Raw genomic sequence first — 15,491 nt, 5'->3', positions numbered from 1 at the left:
CGCACGTGGTATTTTCCAGGCGTGGGGAAGGCGCCCTGGGAGCAAGAGGGAGGTTTTCCGGCTCAGAGCAGTAGGAGTCCCCTTCTCCTCTCCCTCATCTTTTGCCAGAGGCCTACATGCCTCACACCTTGTGCGCCAACAGCCTGGTGTGAGATCCTGGACCCACCCAGGGCCTGTTCACCTGGATAGGGGCCAGGTCACACCTCCCCAGTGCAGGTGACCCTTCTGGACCAAGCCGGGCGGATGCACTGTCCAGGGCCTGCCCTGCGCCGGGTGCTGTGAAAATGCTCCCATCTCCTCGCGCCATCTCCACCCTCCAAAGGCTGGGGTCCCCTTTGAGGTCTCTCTGCTTCTTTCCCTGTCCGCCTTAGGGTCATGGGGGAGCAGTCTTTTAAGTATGAAGGCCACCCCCTTTTTCTGCTGGCTAAGCCTCCTCGTGTAATAATAATAGTAGTCGCTAAGTATTACTGATTGTGCCAAGCACTGTTCTAAATGCTTTTCATGTATTTACTCACTTAATTCTTATGACATTCAAGAGATGGGTACTATTTTCAGATAAACTGAGGCAATCCTTCAGTCCAATCACTATCCTCCCTCCCTCCCCCTGTCCCTCCCTCTCACCTCCGCGCCCCCCCCCCCCACACACACACACACACACACAGTCTCTGGGCACCAGGAACCAGGCAGAGGCAGCAACCCCTCACTTAGCCTGGCCAGTGACTTCAGAGCCTTAGAGAAAGTCCCAGCACCCACACTACTCCTCACAAGGCTGGGTCATTCTGGGCAAGTAGATGCTTCTTTGGGTCTCAGTTGCCCACTAAGTCAGTGGTAGGAAAACCATTATGTCCCTTTTCCTTCCTCCCTTCCTCCCTCACCACACACACACACACACACACACACACCCTACTCCCCAGCCACTTCCCATTTATAGGAAATGGGGATGACGTGAGGAGCAAGGCCATCCTTGGGGACCTGCTAATTGTCTGGCTGAATATTGGAGAAACCAAAGATGCTGGCAAAAATGCATTAGCCGCTTCTCCCCCCCTCCCCCCACAGCCCCTTCCCATTATCCTTGGGCTCAGAGCAAGCATTATTCTCTTCCTACAGAGCAAGCCTCCTAGCTGGGGCTGGTTGCCCTGGGAGAAGGCTGAGAAGCCAGCAGCACCTGGAGTTCTCCTGATGCTCCCATCTCCTCTTGCCATCTCCACCATCCACAGGCCGTGGTCCCCTTTGAGGTCTCTTTGCGTCTTCCCCGGCCTGCTTTAAGTTCAGGGGCGAGCAGTCTTTTAAATATAAAGGCCACCAGCAGGGCCAAATCCTGGCTATGGACTTGGACGGGGGAGGGAGAGGCCCTCTGGACACAATTCCATTTCTGGGATTTTGCTTTGTGGCAAAATAATCAGGTATGTTTATCAAAAGTATGTGGCCGGGCCAGTGTGGCTCAGTGGTTGAGTGCCGACCCATGCACCAAGAGGTCACTAGCTCGATTCCCTGTCTAGGCACGTGTCTGGGTTGCAGGCTCAATCCCCAGTAGAGGGCATGCAGGAGGCAGCTGATCCATAGATGTTTCTCTCTCTCTCCCTCTACCTCTGGAATCAATAAAAACATTTTTTTTTTTTAAGTATCTGATGCCCTAGCTAGTTTGGCTCAGTGGATAGAGCGTCGGCCTGTGGACTGAAGGGTCCCAGGTTCGATTCTGGCCAAGGGCACATGCCTGGGTTGCGGGCTCAATCCCCAGTGGGGGGCATGCAGGAGGCAGCCAATCAATGATTCTCACTCACCATTGATGTTTCTATCTCTCCCTCTTCCTTCCTCTCTGAAATCAATAAAGAAATATATATATTTTTAAAAAGTATGTGCGGTTGTAAAAGGAAAGACAAAGATTCTAAAATGAGACTCTGTAGCCTGAAAATTATTCTGGAAGGAAATAAAGAGGTTAAAAAAAAAAAAAGTATGTGCATGATATTCACCTCATTCTTCATAATAGTGAAAAATTAGAAATAACTTAAATGTAGAATAATAAGCTATTGGCTAAGCAAAATTATGAAAAATCCATATAATGGAACATTATGCTGCCATTGAAAGTGTGATGATGGAAGAATTTTAATTGACTGGGAAATGTTTATAATATACTAGAGACCAGGTGCATGACATTTGTGCACTGGGTGGGGGGGTCGCTCAGCCCTGCCTGTGCCCTCTCTAAGTCCAGGACCCCTCAGGGGATGTCTGACTGCCAGCTTAGGAGCAGGCCTAAACTGGCAGTCGGACATCCCCCGAGGGGTCCTTAGCGCAGAGGCAGAAGAGGCTCCTGCCACCACCACTGCACTCGCCAGTCGTGAGCCCAGCTTCTGGCTGAGTGGCGCTCCCCCTGTGGGAGCACACTGACCACCAGGGGGCAGCTCCTGCGTTGAGCATCTGCCCCCTGGTGGTCAGTGTGTGTCATAGCAACCGGTTGTTCCACCATTTGGTCAATTTGCATATTAGGGTTTTGTTATATAGGCTTACCAATGAAAACAGCCAGCTACAAAATAGTAATTACAATTACTGGGGCTCAGTTGGTTGGAGTGTCATCCTGTGCACCAGAAGTTTGTGGGTTCGATTCCCAGTCAGGGCACATACCTGGAGTTGCCTGCTCCATTCCTGGTCAGGGCATGTATGGGAGGCAAACAATCAATGTATCTCTCTCACTTTGATGTTTCTCTCTCTCTTCTTCCCTCTCTAAAAAATATCAATTAAAAGTAGGTGTATACTAATGCAACGTGATCTCCTGAACTGGATCTTGGAACAGAAAAGGGATATTAGTGGAAAGCTGGTGGGAACTGAATAAGGTCTGCAGTTTAGTAAGTGGTACTCCAGTATTAATTTCTCGGTTTTGATCATTGTTCTATGGTTATATTCATACCAGGGGAAACTGGTTGAAGGTTGTGGGCTTGATCCCCAGTAGGGGGCTATCACTGATGTTTCTATCTTTCTCTCCCTCTCCCTTCCTTTCTGAAATCAATAAAAAAAATATTTTTTTAAAAAGGCAATGGCTTCAGAGGGCCAACCTAGACCAGAGGAGAGAGTTATGAGGAGCCAGATCATAGGTGAGTTCACTAAGGGGCAGGTCCGAAGCAGCTTTAAACAGATGAAGTGTGAGAGGCGAGGGGCTCTGCAGGGCTCTCAGGCACCGGGTAAGGGGTGAGCCTAGATGAGCACAATAGTCCTTTCCAGCTCTGAGAGTCGATGAAACCCATCCACTCTCCTCTCAAAGGCAGGAACTCTGTCTGGCAGCCTCCCATATGGGGCTGGGGGGGGGGGGGCGGGCGGCGGGGAGAGGAGGGCACCAGCAGAATGCTCCATCAAGGAAGCCTAGTTCAAAGCCTAGAACTGTACCTGCTCAATGTCAGAAACTGAAGTATCAGGACAGACTGGGACTAGGATTCGATGCTTGATGGGACTCGTTCAGGGCATTAAGCAGAGGCAAAGATGGTAATGCTGTCCCTTCCCTTTAAGGTTTCAGGCGTGCACCAGACAGTCTTCCTAAGCCAGTCTCTAAATGGGAAAGACACTTCGTTAACTGGGCTGGGCTGTGAAACGCCTGGAGCAAGGAGGTGATTACTTCACACCCCCACGCAGGTCCTGCACGTGAGTCAATGAGATGCTATGTGCTTTCGTAGAAAAAAATGTGGGCTCGGGGACCAGATAGATCCAAGGCCACTGACTATGCATCTAGACATTCCGTTCTCATTCAATAAACACTTATTAAGTAATAATTATGAACCAGGCTTGATGCTACAATATAGTAACCTTACGCCTGCAAGTGAGTCATTTAACTTCTGAGTCTCAATTTCTAATCAGAGCTCTGGCCGGCTGGGGTGCTCGGTTGGTTAGAGCCAAGGTTTTGGGCTCAATCCCTGCTCAGGGCACATATAAGAAGCAACCAATGAATGAATCTATAAATAAATGGAACAAACAATCAATGTCTCTCTCTCTCTCTTCCCCCCCCCCCCCCATCAATAAATAAAATAAAATAAATGTATGCAGAAAGCTCGTTGGGAATAATGAGGGCTATTTTGTAAGTAATGTCCTTGGAGGAGAATCTCAATGCATGTTTGTTCATTCTGTCTTGTGTACAGAATCCTAAATGAGATGCAGAAGGACATACAAGGACCATCCTCTGCCCTCATGGAGGCTTCCGTCTTCTCTGGGAAATGAGAGTGGCGCAAAAAGATTACTCAGCAGCATGTCGGCAAACTCTCAAGGCCCTGACCCAGCTCCAGAGGCCTTAAGCGATCAGAGCTCAGTGGGATACGCCCAGGGAAGCTGGGCAGCGCGGGGAAGTTTTGAACTGAGTGTTCAAATCAGCGTGATGGTGCCAGTGAGTGATAATTACTTGTTTCTGGTCTGTGCTTAACGGCTTACAAAGCCCTTTCACAGACATGGTCAGGTTCAGTTCTCACAGTACCTGTAAGGTAGGCAGCTGCCACCTGGGGAAACTGGGGTCAAGTAACTTGCCCAGGGGAGCAGAGCTAAAGCCCTCACCCTCGTCCTCACCCTGGTATCTGCATGCGCTCAGAGCCCTGCGGTCCCTGCGTGGCAGCAGAAGCCAGGGCTCAGCTCTCACTGCATCAGTGCTGCGCCTTGGTGGTGTTGCTACAGCAGCAGCAGGCCCAGACAGGGCCCAGGTCAGCAGGCAGAGGAGCTCAGAGTGGGGGAATAGAGGGGTCAAGCGAGGGGCAGGAGGGTGCAAGGGAAGAGGCCCCAAGGTCTTGCTCCCATTTTCCTGTTTGGCTGACTCTAGGCTGTGAGGCAGGAATACAAGGAGGATGAGTCTGCGATACCCCCCCCCCCCCCCCGCATCAAATGCTCTCACACTATTGACTCGCCCAGAGGCAAGGAGGGCCAAACAAAAGGGGAAACACTACAACTGCAGCAAGAAGGAATGGGAGTCAGACTCGAGGAGGGACTTCCCTGGGCACCTGAGATAAGATGTAAAATCTCTAACCCTCTTCCCGAAGTGTCCCCGACTCCGAGCTCTCGGAGTCCAGTGCAGTACAGCCCAGGGATAAGGGATGGGTGAGGGGACCTGTGGCAGGGTTAGTTGGGGATCTGATGTTGGGGATCCTGCAGGCTGGGCAGCTTTTCCCGTTCTGGAGGGGCTGGCCTGAATGTGCCAGGAGTTGTGGGGGATAGGCTGGGGCTGGAGTGACTTTTGGCAGGATTTACTACTGAATCTGTGTGTGTGTCTGGGGGTGAGGGGAGCTGATGCTAATTTAAGTGGCTATAAAGCCATTCTCACGGTCCTGATGCAATGCTCAAGGTAATAAGCAACTGAGTAATTAGTAATTAGGTTGTGAACTAACCACTTGACTCAGGGTATGTAGGTACCACTTTTGCACGATCCATCCCCAGGCCTGCAGGAAAGAGAGGACGGGTCTGAGTCCAGGTACCTGGGCAGGGCCGCCAGCCCCAGACGCTGGAGCTCCAGAGGAGCAGAAGGATCTGGTGGGGACCCCCATCCCACCTCCTGCTGGGCTCCAAGGCCAAGTAAGGGAGGCGGAACAAGCCACAAAATCTATAGCCTAGACTTTGTTTTGTTTTGTATCTTTCTTTTTAAAAATATAACGTATTTCTATTGATTTCAGAGAGGAAGGGAGGGAGAGAGAGAGATAGAAATATCAATGATAAGAAAGAATCGTTGATCGGCTGCCTCCTGCACGCCCCACACTGGGCATGTGCCCTGACCGGGAATTGAACTGTGACCTCCTGGTTCATAGGTCCATGCTCAACCACTGAGCCACACTGACCAGGCTTATTTTTCTTTTTCTTTTTTTAAAATATTTTATTGATTTTTTATAGAGAGGAATAGAGAGTAAGAAACATCGATCAGCTGCCTTCTGCACACCTCCTTCTGGGGATGTGCCCGCAACCAAGGTACATGCCCTTGACCGGAATTGAACCTGGGACTTTTCAGTCTGCAGGCTGACACTCTAGCCAAACCGGTCAGGGGCCAGGCTTATTTTTCTTAATTAATTAATTAATTTCAAAGTCCCTCTCAGGGCTGCTGCGTACAATTAATTGCACGGTAGTGACTGAGCACCAGCTAGCCATGTTGGCCAAAAGATGCCTCCTCCGTTCAATGAGAACGGAAGAGAAAGAAGGCTACAACATCGACCCCCTGCCTGTCCAGAGCTGACCGTCCAGCAGGTGAAGCAGCTGTGAGCAAGGGGTGTTACTACAGCAGCTGTTTGGAGACACCACACAATGCATGGGGTCTGCATCTGGAGCGGGCAGGCCGCGTCCTCCCTCCACCTCCCCCTCAGCAAGGACAGCCCCTTTGACACTCCTCCCCACTTGCATATTGTTCCCCACATTTTTTCTTCTTCCCCATCCCGTTACTCTTTATTGTTCAACTCCCTTGTTTCCTAGACTCTGTTGTTTCTTTTCTTAATTCATTCCGGAGTGCCTCCCAGGGCTGCCACGAACTAATACAGTTGTACATGTTATTCACTTTGCAAGCACAGGGAGGCAAGGCTCTTGGCTGTACCTGCCTTTTCTAATTTGCATAAAAGTGCTCTATGGGCTGGGAGTCACCCTGGCACCTTCGGTGGACCAGGCACTGTGCCCGGCACTGAGACATACTTCCTGTCCCGTCCTCCACTGGGTTCACTCTCCCCCCCCCTCCTCCTCCCCCCCCCACTTTAGTCCTGGGCCCTCACCAGGAATGAGCTCTTAGAGACTTGGTAGTGCGCAAAGATCACGGGCGCTGAGGTTACACAGACTCGGCTCGCTGCCCTGCGCTGCCCTTACCAGCGGTAAACTTGTGGCAAATGACCTAACGTTGCTGAGCCTAGACTGCCCTCTGTGAAGTGGGGATTATAGTTCCCATCCCACAGGGCTGTGTGAGAATCGGAGAGGGCTTCGTTTCATGCCTGACAGAGCAGTAAATAATTACTGTCCTCGTCCCTTCCCTCCCATCCCCTGCCTCCCCCCGGCCGCTCAGGGCCATTACTGGTTCTGTGCCATCACCCTGAGTCTATGTCTGAGTACCCGTTCTATGAAAACATCGTTTGCAAAGCACTTGCTCAGACACCTCCCATTTGCCCTTTGCCGCTCTGAGGGGCGGACAGGAATGGAGTCAGACTTACCGAGGGTTTTGTGGCTCCCGAGTGGCAGGGCTGGATTAGAACCCAAGCCCATTCCCTTTGTGCTGAGCTCCCCCGGTGTCTTATGGGGGTTTCTAGAACTTGACTGACACCTTCCAAGAATCACAGAGGGGAGAGGCAGGTGACAGCTGAAACCGGCCCATTAAAGACCTGTCCTCCACCCGCCCAGCCCAGCCCAGCCCTGAGCAGACGAGCAGCAGAGAGGAGAGCCGAGGACCAGGGGAGGCTGTGGCTCTGGCCTTGGTGGGAGGCAGGCCCCTGTCTCCTCTGATTGCCGGGCTGGCACAGGAAGGCGGGCCCCCCAGAGAGATGCTGAGGTCCGACCACAAGCAGGGCACCGTGGGAGCCTGTGAAGAGAGCCTGCGATGGCATCTGCGGGGCCTTCCTCCCCTCACTCACATCTCCTCGTCGTAGCGATAGAAGCCTCCCGCCCGCTCGCTCTGCATGGGCCATGCTATGCTTGATTTATCCCAGACTCCCTCGCTTTGGGCCGGGCTCACCGTTAGTTAGTGCAATGGGCAGGCTCACTGCCCATAGGGACGGCGTGGACACAAAGGTCGTCGCTCATTCCCACGAACACCCCTTTCTGGTCTGGATGGTTTCACCGTGGCTTCATGTACAGGGTGTCATTCCGACCTCCCAGTGACCTGGGGAGACAGGTCTTACTAAAGGAGGGAAATGGGAACTTAGAGAAGTAGGCGGGGACTGACTGGGGCCGCACGGCCCTAAAGTGTCGGAGCCTGGCCTTGACAGCCAGTCCTCTGACCACGTCTACTGCCCAGGGAGGCGGCCCCAGGGGATGAGGCTGCTGGGTGAAGGCTGAGCAGGAGGCAGACAGGACAGTGTCTGCTCTCTGAGAAGTCTGTGGTGAAAAGGGCCTTTTCTTCCTTCGAGGGAGTGGGATGGGGTGGGGGGTGGGGGTTGGCCCCAGCCCTGCGGACCTCCCCGAGCGGGTGGAGGAAGGACAGGGGGAAGGAAGGTGGCATCGCAATGGCACATCTGTGCACTGTGCCCCCCCCCCCCCCCCCCCCGCTGAGCTGGGGACGGCAGCCGTGGCCCCTCCTGCTCCCGGCTTCCCGTTCATCCCCGGCACCCTGGCTTTGTATTCGCATTTTGATTCTTGTTCCTTCCCTCCACACCCCAGAGACTGTTGCACACACATCCCCACCCCCAAGGCCACACAGCCGCCTCCGGGGATCTCCTGGCTCCATGGCTGGCATCTCTGCCACAGGAAGCGGGAGCCTGACAAGGTGATTACAAGCTCCCCAGAGAGACAGGCCTGTCATTAGGAGCAGACACTCCACTTCCCGAAGCAGCGAGCTCCCTGTCACTGTCTGTTTCTAACAACGCTCTGCCCAGGCTTCCCTCCTGGAGGGCCTGCGGGGAGGCGTGGGGCGGCTGCTGGGAGGAGAGGGGGCCCTGGGGTTCCTCTGTTGGGCAGGTTGACTTTGTCTTTGAGAGCTGATGTCCGGGGGAGGTTAAACCAATTTAAACGCCCCACCTCCCACCTTCTAGAAAACACTAAGGGGAAAGGAAGGTTGGATGAGCTGCAGCAGGTCATGGGACTCCTGTGGGACACCCCTTTGGGGGCCCCTTCCCCCAAAGGCTTCATGGAGGTGCAGCTCCCCTCAGTCTCTCTCTGGAGTCCAGGAGGCTGGCACTGCGTCTGTGGCGAGGAGTGAGACAGGGCCTCCCGCAGCAGGCAGCCGAAAGCCCGAGGCACGGGCCGCCGAGGCCACGTGTCCTCCTGCCACCCAGCCTCTTAGACAATCCCTTCCCCACTGTAGAGCCAGCCAGGAACCTGCACACGTCCTCTGTAAAGGACCAAATAGTAAATTCTTTAGAGGCCATGTGGTCTCTGTCACAACTACTCAACTCTGCCCTTGTAACACAGAAGCAGGCACGGACACAGTGCACACGTGATGCGAATGGGCATGGCTGTGTTCCAATAAAGCTTTATGGATGGACCCTGAAATGTGAATTTCATACAGTTTTCACATGTCATGAAATAGTCTTCTTTTGATTTTTTTTCAACCACTTAAAAATGTGTAAACTCTTGCCCGAGATGGTTTGGCTCAGTGGATAGAGCGTCGGCCTGCAGACTGAAGGGTCCCAGGTTCGATTCTAGTCAAGGACACATGCCTGAGTTGCGGGCTCGATCTCTAGTATGGAGTGTACAGGAGGCAGCCGATCAATGACTAGCTCTCATCACTGATGTTTCTATCTCTCTCTCCCTCTCCCTTCCTCTCTGAAATCAATAAAAATGTATTTTAAAAAAATATGAAAACCCTGCCTGGCTGGTGTGGCTCAGTGGTTGAGCATCGACCTATGAACCAGGAGGTCACGGTTCAATTCCCAGTCAGGCCATATGCCTGGGCTGCAGGTTCGATCCCCAGTAGGGGGCGTGCAGGAGGCAGCTGATCAATAATTCTCTCTCATCATTGATGTTTCTATTTCTCTCTCCCTCTTCCTTCTTCTTTGAAATCAATAAAAATATATTTTTTAAAATGTGAAAACCCTTATTACTCATGGGCCATGTGAAAACCAGTGGTAGCCTGGGTTTGGCCTGCGGGAGGCCGTTTTCTGTGTGTCTCTCCATCAGAGCAGCCTTGGGTATCGGCCTCCTTAAACAAAAAGAACGATAAAGTTGATTAAAAGAGTGTAACAGTAACCAGGCTCTATTTTGTTATCTTTGGATAACCCTGTGAATTTATTTATTTTTTTAAAAATGTATTTGTATTGATTTCAGAGAGGAAGGGAAAGGGAGAGAGAAATAGAAACATCAACGATGAGCGAGAATCATTGGTCAGCTGCCTCCTGCATGCCCCACACTGGGGATCAAGCCCGCAACCCAGGCATATGGCCTGACCAGGAATTGAATCGTGACCTCCTGGTTCAGAGATCAATGCTCAACCACTGAGCCTCGCCATGCAGGCTGGATTTACTTTTCAAACCAGCGCTTATACCATATCTATTTTGTGCTTTCGCACAATTCTCCCCATAATCTCATGAAGCCAACTGGAAGCACTTCTTGTCATCTGAGGAAAATGATGCAGAGGTAACACCACGTCTCTTGGGGCTGCATAATTACCATCTGGTTAAGCCGACGTCCAAACCTATACTTGGTTTTCTAGTCTCTGGGGCCAGCGTTCTGCCCTCATTGTGGATCTGACCTGCCCCACTGCAACCTCAGGCGGATTCATTGACATCCAACACAATATTAGGTAAGTCCCTTCCAGATGCTGGGGATACACTGGTAAATGGAACAGACAAGGTCCCTACATCTTGAAGTATACATTTCAGTAGGGAGACCACACTCATAACTGAATAACTTCAGATAGCGATGAAGGAAGAAAGACAAGACGATGAGTTAGAGGGCCTGTGGGCAGGGCTAGGGAGGGAGTCAAGAAAGAAAGGACCCTCTGAGGAGATGACACTTGGGCTGGATCGTGAAAATTAGAAGCCCACCCAGGAAGATCTGAGAGGAAGGCACAGGAAAACGGAACAGCAGATGCAAAGGTCCTGAGGCAGGACCAGCCAGTAAGAAAGATGAGTGCCAGGAATGGAAAGAAAGCCAGAGCAAGAGGAGGAGGCAGAGACGGGGTTGGATAAGTAAGCAGAAACCGGACTGTGAGGATTTTATTCTTGTGCAACAAGGAAGACATAGAAGGAGTCAAGCAGAGCAGTGACATGATCTAATTTATGTTTTAAAGACCATTTTGGGCCCTGGCCAGGCAGCTCAGTTGGTTGGAGCATCGTCCCAATATGCCAAGGTGGTGAGTTCGATCCTTGGTCAGGGCACATGCATGAACCAATCAAAGAATGCATCAATTTGTTGTTTGGAACAACAAATGGATGTTTCTCTCTCTCTCTCTAAATCAATAAAAACAAATTTTAATAAAAGAAAATAAAGATCGCCCTAACCGGTTTGGCTCAGTGGATAGAGCGTCAGCCTGTGGACAGAAGGGTCCCATGTTCGATTCTGGTCAAGGGCATGTACCTTGGTTGTGGGCACATCCCCAGTGGGGAGTGTGCAGGAGGCAGCTGATCGATGTTTCTCTCTCATCGATGTTTCTAACTCTCTATCCTTCTCCCTTCCTCTCTGTAAAAAAATCAATAAAATATTTTTTTAAATAAAAAGAAAAGAGAGATCACTTTGGGAGGTATAAGTCTGGCAGAGGGGAGTATCAATAAATTCAGTGAACAAAGTGATGATGGGCACAAAGATGTTTGGAACAGAATAGAACAGGACGTTTTCTGTGACCACTATGGCATGGAGGGCCCTGAACAGGGTGGGAGGCTCCTTCTGATTGGTCACATGCAAGGGGAACTCTGTCTCCATCTTCCTTCTCTTATCTCCCCTCCAGCCACCCCCACACTAGAGGAAACAAGCCCTCTGACACCCAAAGAGCCACGGGAGAGAGAACCGGCAGAGTGAGAAGGCCGAGGCATTTGGGAGGGTGGTGGCCTGCTGCCCCCTGTCCTCCCGACGCCTGGCTTCAAAGGCCAGGGCTCTTCCCAGCCACAGCTCTGGCCCCAGCCTGGACCTGGGAGGCGCCAGAGGCGGGGTGAGCAGATGAGAACAGGGAACAGGGTGTCAAGACCCTGCGTCTCCTTCTCTTGCAGGGGAGAGACCCAAAGGGAGGCAATGCTTGTTCCAAAGAAACAGGAGTGGGAACAAGGAGGGGGGGGTTCTGTTTCCCCTTTTCCAGTGGCTACAGCTGGAGCAAGTCCCATGATAGGATCAGAAGGTTAAACATCTCTGTCAGACCAAAGGCGAGGCTGGGAAGAGGGCAGTGCTGGGGCCAGGCAGTTTCTGGAAGGCGTTGGAGGCACCAAGGGCTTTGGCTACTTGGGGTGTAGAATGTGGAGGGGTGGTTTGTGGACAGTTTGCACGTGTTTGGAGGGGGAGGCATCCTGCCCAGCACACCCCAATAACCATTCCAAAGAGGGGTGCCCACTGTCCATCTCAGGCCTCTAAGAAAGCCAGGAGACGCTCGCTTGAATGCAGAAAAGCTGAGTGGGAGCCGAACCGGTGTCTCCCAGGCCCTTTGCTGGTCCTGCTGTGCTTTGAGCCGACACCAATGCTGCAGAGAGGCAGCCTGCACCTCAGCCAGCCGCTGCTGAGACCACCCCCCACACAAACACCCCCTCCCAACCCCCCAACCACCGCCTTCGCCCAAATCCACCCCGTGACTCTGAGCCTTCCTTTAGACCAGACTCCCGCCCGCCCAAGGCCTCTCCTGGTCGCCTCGCTCCCATGGGGAGGGAGGGGAGGAAGGAAACGCGTTTATTCAGGGGCTCCTTCGCGGGAAGAGCTTTATATATTCTGTTTTCTTGATTCCCTGTGACTCTTCTGAGAAAGAGATTTATCTCCATTAACAGATCAGGAAGTGGCGACTCAGAGATGTGAGTGCCTTGCCCGGAACACACAGCTAAGAAGTGGTGGAGGCCAGATACGGATCAGGCCGGCTTCCAGAGCCCCGGCACTCCCGCGAGGCCCTGGTGAGTCACTTCACACCGCCATGCTGTGTCCCTTCCCTCCTTCCCTCTCACCTGGATTTTGAACCCTTACCTGCCTTTGTTTCCACTACAATCTGCTGTCCCGTCATCCCCACTGCTCAGTGCCAGTGATGACCGTGTGTCTGTTGATCAATCCTTTGGCCAATCCTTCCTTCAGACGGTGCCTTGATGCTTGGTTGGTGGTTGAAGGTAACCACCGTCATTCATCCTCTCCTCTTCCTTCACCCCGAGCCGGACAGAAGTGCCAGAGCATATTGTCCTCAGTCACTACCGAGGAACACGGGCTGAGGGGCCCCTGTGGATGCTGTCCCTGGATAAAGGGATCACATAAAACCTAGACGTGAATGGCCATAGCGGCCGTACGTGTAATCGCCCCCAAGTGGAAGCAACCTAAGTGTCTTCGACAGGTGCACAGTTAACAAGCTCTGGTCCCAGCACAGCACGAGGGCCGGCTCACCAACACAGAGGGAAGAGAAGCCGCGGCATAGGGCACCGTGGGCGGCATGGTGCGGAGAGAACCGCCAGACCCAGAGAACCGTGTGCCATGGGATTCCTTCCACAGAGCAGTTTTGAAATAAAGCTTCAGGAAGGAAGCACGGAACAGTGGTTGCCAAGGGCTAGGGACGCGGGAGGAGGCTGTGGTCTTAAAGGGCAACTGGAGGGGTCCCTGTTCGCTGCCGTGTTGTAACTGTTCAGAACCGGAATGTGGCAGTGCAGGCACACACAGGTGATAGCATCGCACAGGCCTAACTACACATGTGCATCGCACAGGAGCACGCACGCAAAGGACAGTGGGAATTCGGAATAAGATCTGGGGATTGATTGGCGTCAACACCCTGGCTGTGATGTCGTACTATACTAGTAGTTTTTTGTTGTTGTTGTTTTAAATATATTTTTATTGATTTCAGAGAGGAAGGGAGAGGGATAGAGAGATAGAAACATCAATGATGAAAGAGAATCATTGATTGGCTGCCTCCTGCATGCCCCCAACCGGGGACCGGACCCGCAACCCGGGCATGTGCCCTTGACCCGAATCAAACCTGGGACCCTTCAGTCCGCAGGCTGACGCTCTATCCACTGAGCCCAATCAGCTAGGGCTGTACTAGCAGTTTTGCAAAACTTTATTACAGGGGAAAACTGGGCAAAGCGCACAAGGGACCTCTCTGTGTTATTACTATTTTAACTGCCTGTGAATTTATGATGATCTCAATAAAAAATCCAATTATAAAAAAAGACTTAAGCGATCCCCTGTGCTCAAGAGGCTTCGAGTCTCCACGGGCCCCGCTTCTTTTCTCTGCTCCTCTGACTCCAGGCCGGATGCAGCTGAAGCGGAGTACGTGGTTCTCCCGGGAAGAAATGGCCGAGCGGGCGGTGAAGGACCAGAAGCGCTGCCTGCTTTTCCAGTCCCCATCTCCTCCCAAACGTGGGCATTTTTTTTTTCACTTTATCGGTTACGGTATTACCTATGTGGCCGGATCCCCTCATTGCCCTGGCATTTTTGAAAGGCGAATTGGGAGGGGGCACTTAGAACCTTGGAGTAGCCGAGGTCAGGGGGTCAGAGAAAGCAACAGAGAGGCCCGCTCCCTCCCGGCTGCCCAGCACTGAGTCCCTGTCGGGACTGAGGAGACTGCTGAGCCACGGTGGGGTGTGTCCTCTCCCTTCCTCTCTCTCTCTGTCTCTCCCTCTCCGTCCCCCCAAGAGTGGAAAGAGGAAAAGTGCCCATAACCCTCACATCATCCTGAAATCTGCTTCACGAGTAACTTTTCTGGGGAAGCAGCAGCCAGCTGTTTCCTGCCCCGTAAACGCTCCCTCCTCGCCCCCCTCACCTATAGCCCCTCTTGGGACTGTTTTCTAAAGCCACCTCCCAGGGACTCTGCTGACTGAGGGAGGCCCGGGGGAGAGGAAGGCTTGGCAGCCCTGTCCCAGGACCTCAGCCAATGCCCCCCCCCCCCGTCCCCCCACTGTGTCCCAGCCTCCCTCCAGCCAAGCCTGAAGCAGCGGCTCTGTCCCCAGCAGCTGTACACAGCAGGGGTGGGACGGCCACACTCCCTCTCACTCCCAGGCAGCAGCTGAGGGGCAGTGAATAAACAACTCAGCTTCCCCAGGGCCCTGGTGACACAGGCCTCTTTCCACCACCTAATCTCAGCCTGGCCTTGGTTTCCTCACAGCATCCGTGCCACAGCCATGCCCGGCGGCAGGCTGGCAGGCTCCTGCGGGGGGGGGGGGGGGGAGGGCACTTTCCCTCCAGAGTGGGCCCGGCACTCCTGGGAAGGGCAGGGGAGGCCAGGAGCCCGAGCAGCTGCCTCCTTTCTTGTCCTGCCCATGATACCCACGACCGACCGACCGACTGGGGCGGCACCAGGCACTGGGGCGTCCCAGCTCAGCTGAGAAAGGATTTCCTTTCCTAAAGAGCATGTCGTTATGGGGAGACAAACGGGAGACCCAGAGGGGAACACGGTCTTGGGCTGCGTTGATGAGCAGAGCTCGGAGAGAAGCCCCTGCCGGCCTCCCAGCCTCCAAGGCACACAAACACTTGATGCTCTGCCCGTTTCTCTCGCACACGAGCACAGCCACATTCAGGCGGCTCCGTTGGTTGGAGCATCGTCCTGAACACCAAAGAGCATCAGGTTCGATTCCCAGGCAGGACACACACTTCAGTTGTGGGTTAGATCCCTGGTTAGGGCACATATGGGAGGCAACCGACTTACGTTTCTCTCTGGCATCGCTATGTCTCTCTACCTTCTCTCTCTCTCTCTCTAAAAATCAATAAGAAAACATATCCTCAGGTGAGGATTACAAAGAAAATCCTGCTGTAAAAAG

Source organism: Cnephaeus nilssonii (genome assembly GCF_951640355.1).
Source record: "Cnephaeus nilssonii genome assembly, chromosome: 21".
In the NCBI taxonomy this organism is placed as follows: Eukaryota; Metazoa; Chordata; class Mammalia; order Chiroptera; family Vespertilionidae; genus Cnephaeus; species Cnephaeus nilssonii.
This window is presented reverse-complemented; position numbering follows the sequence as displayed.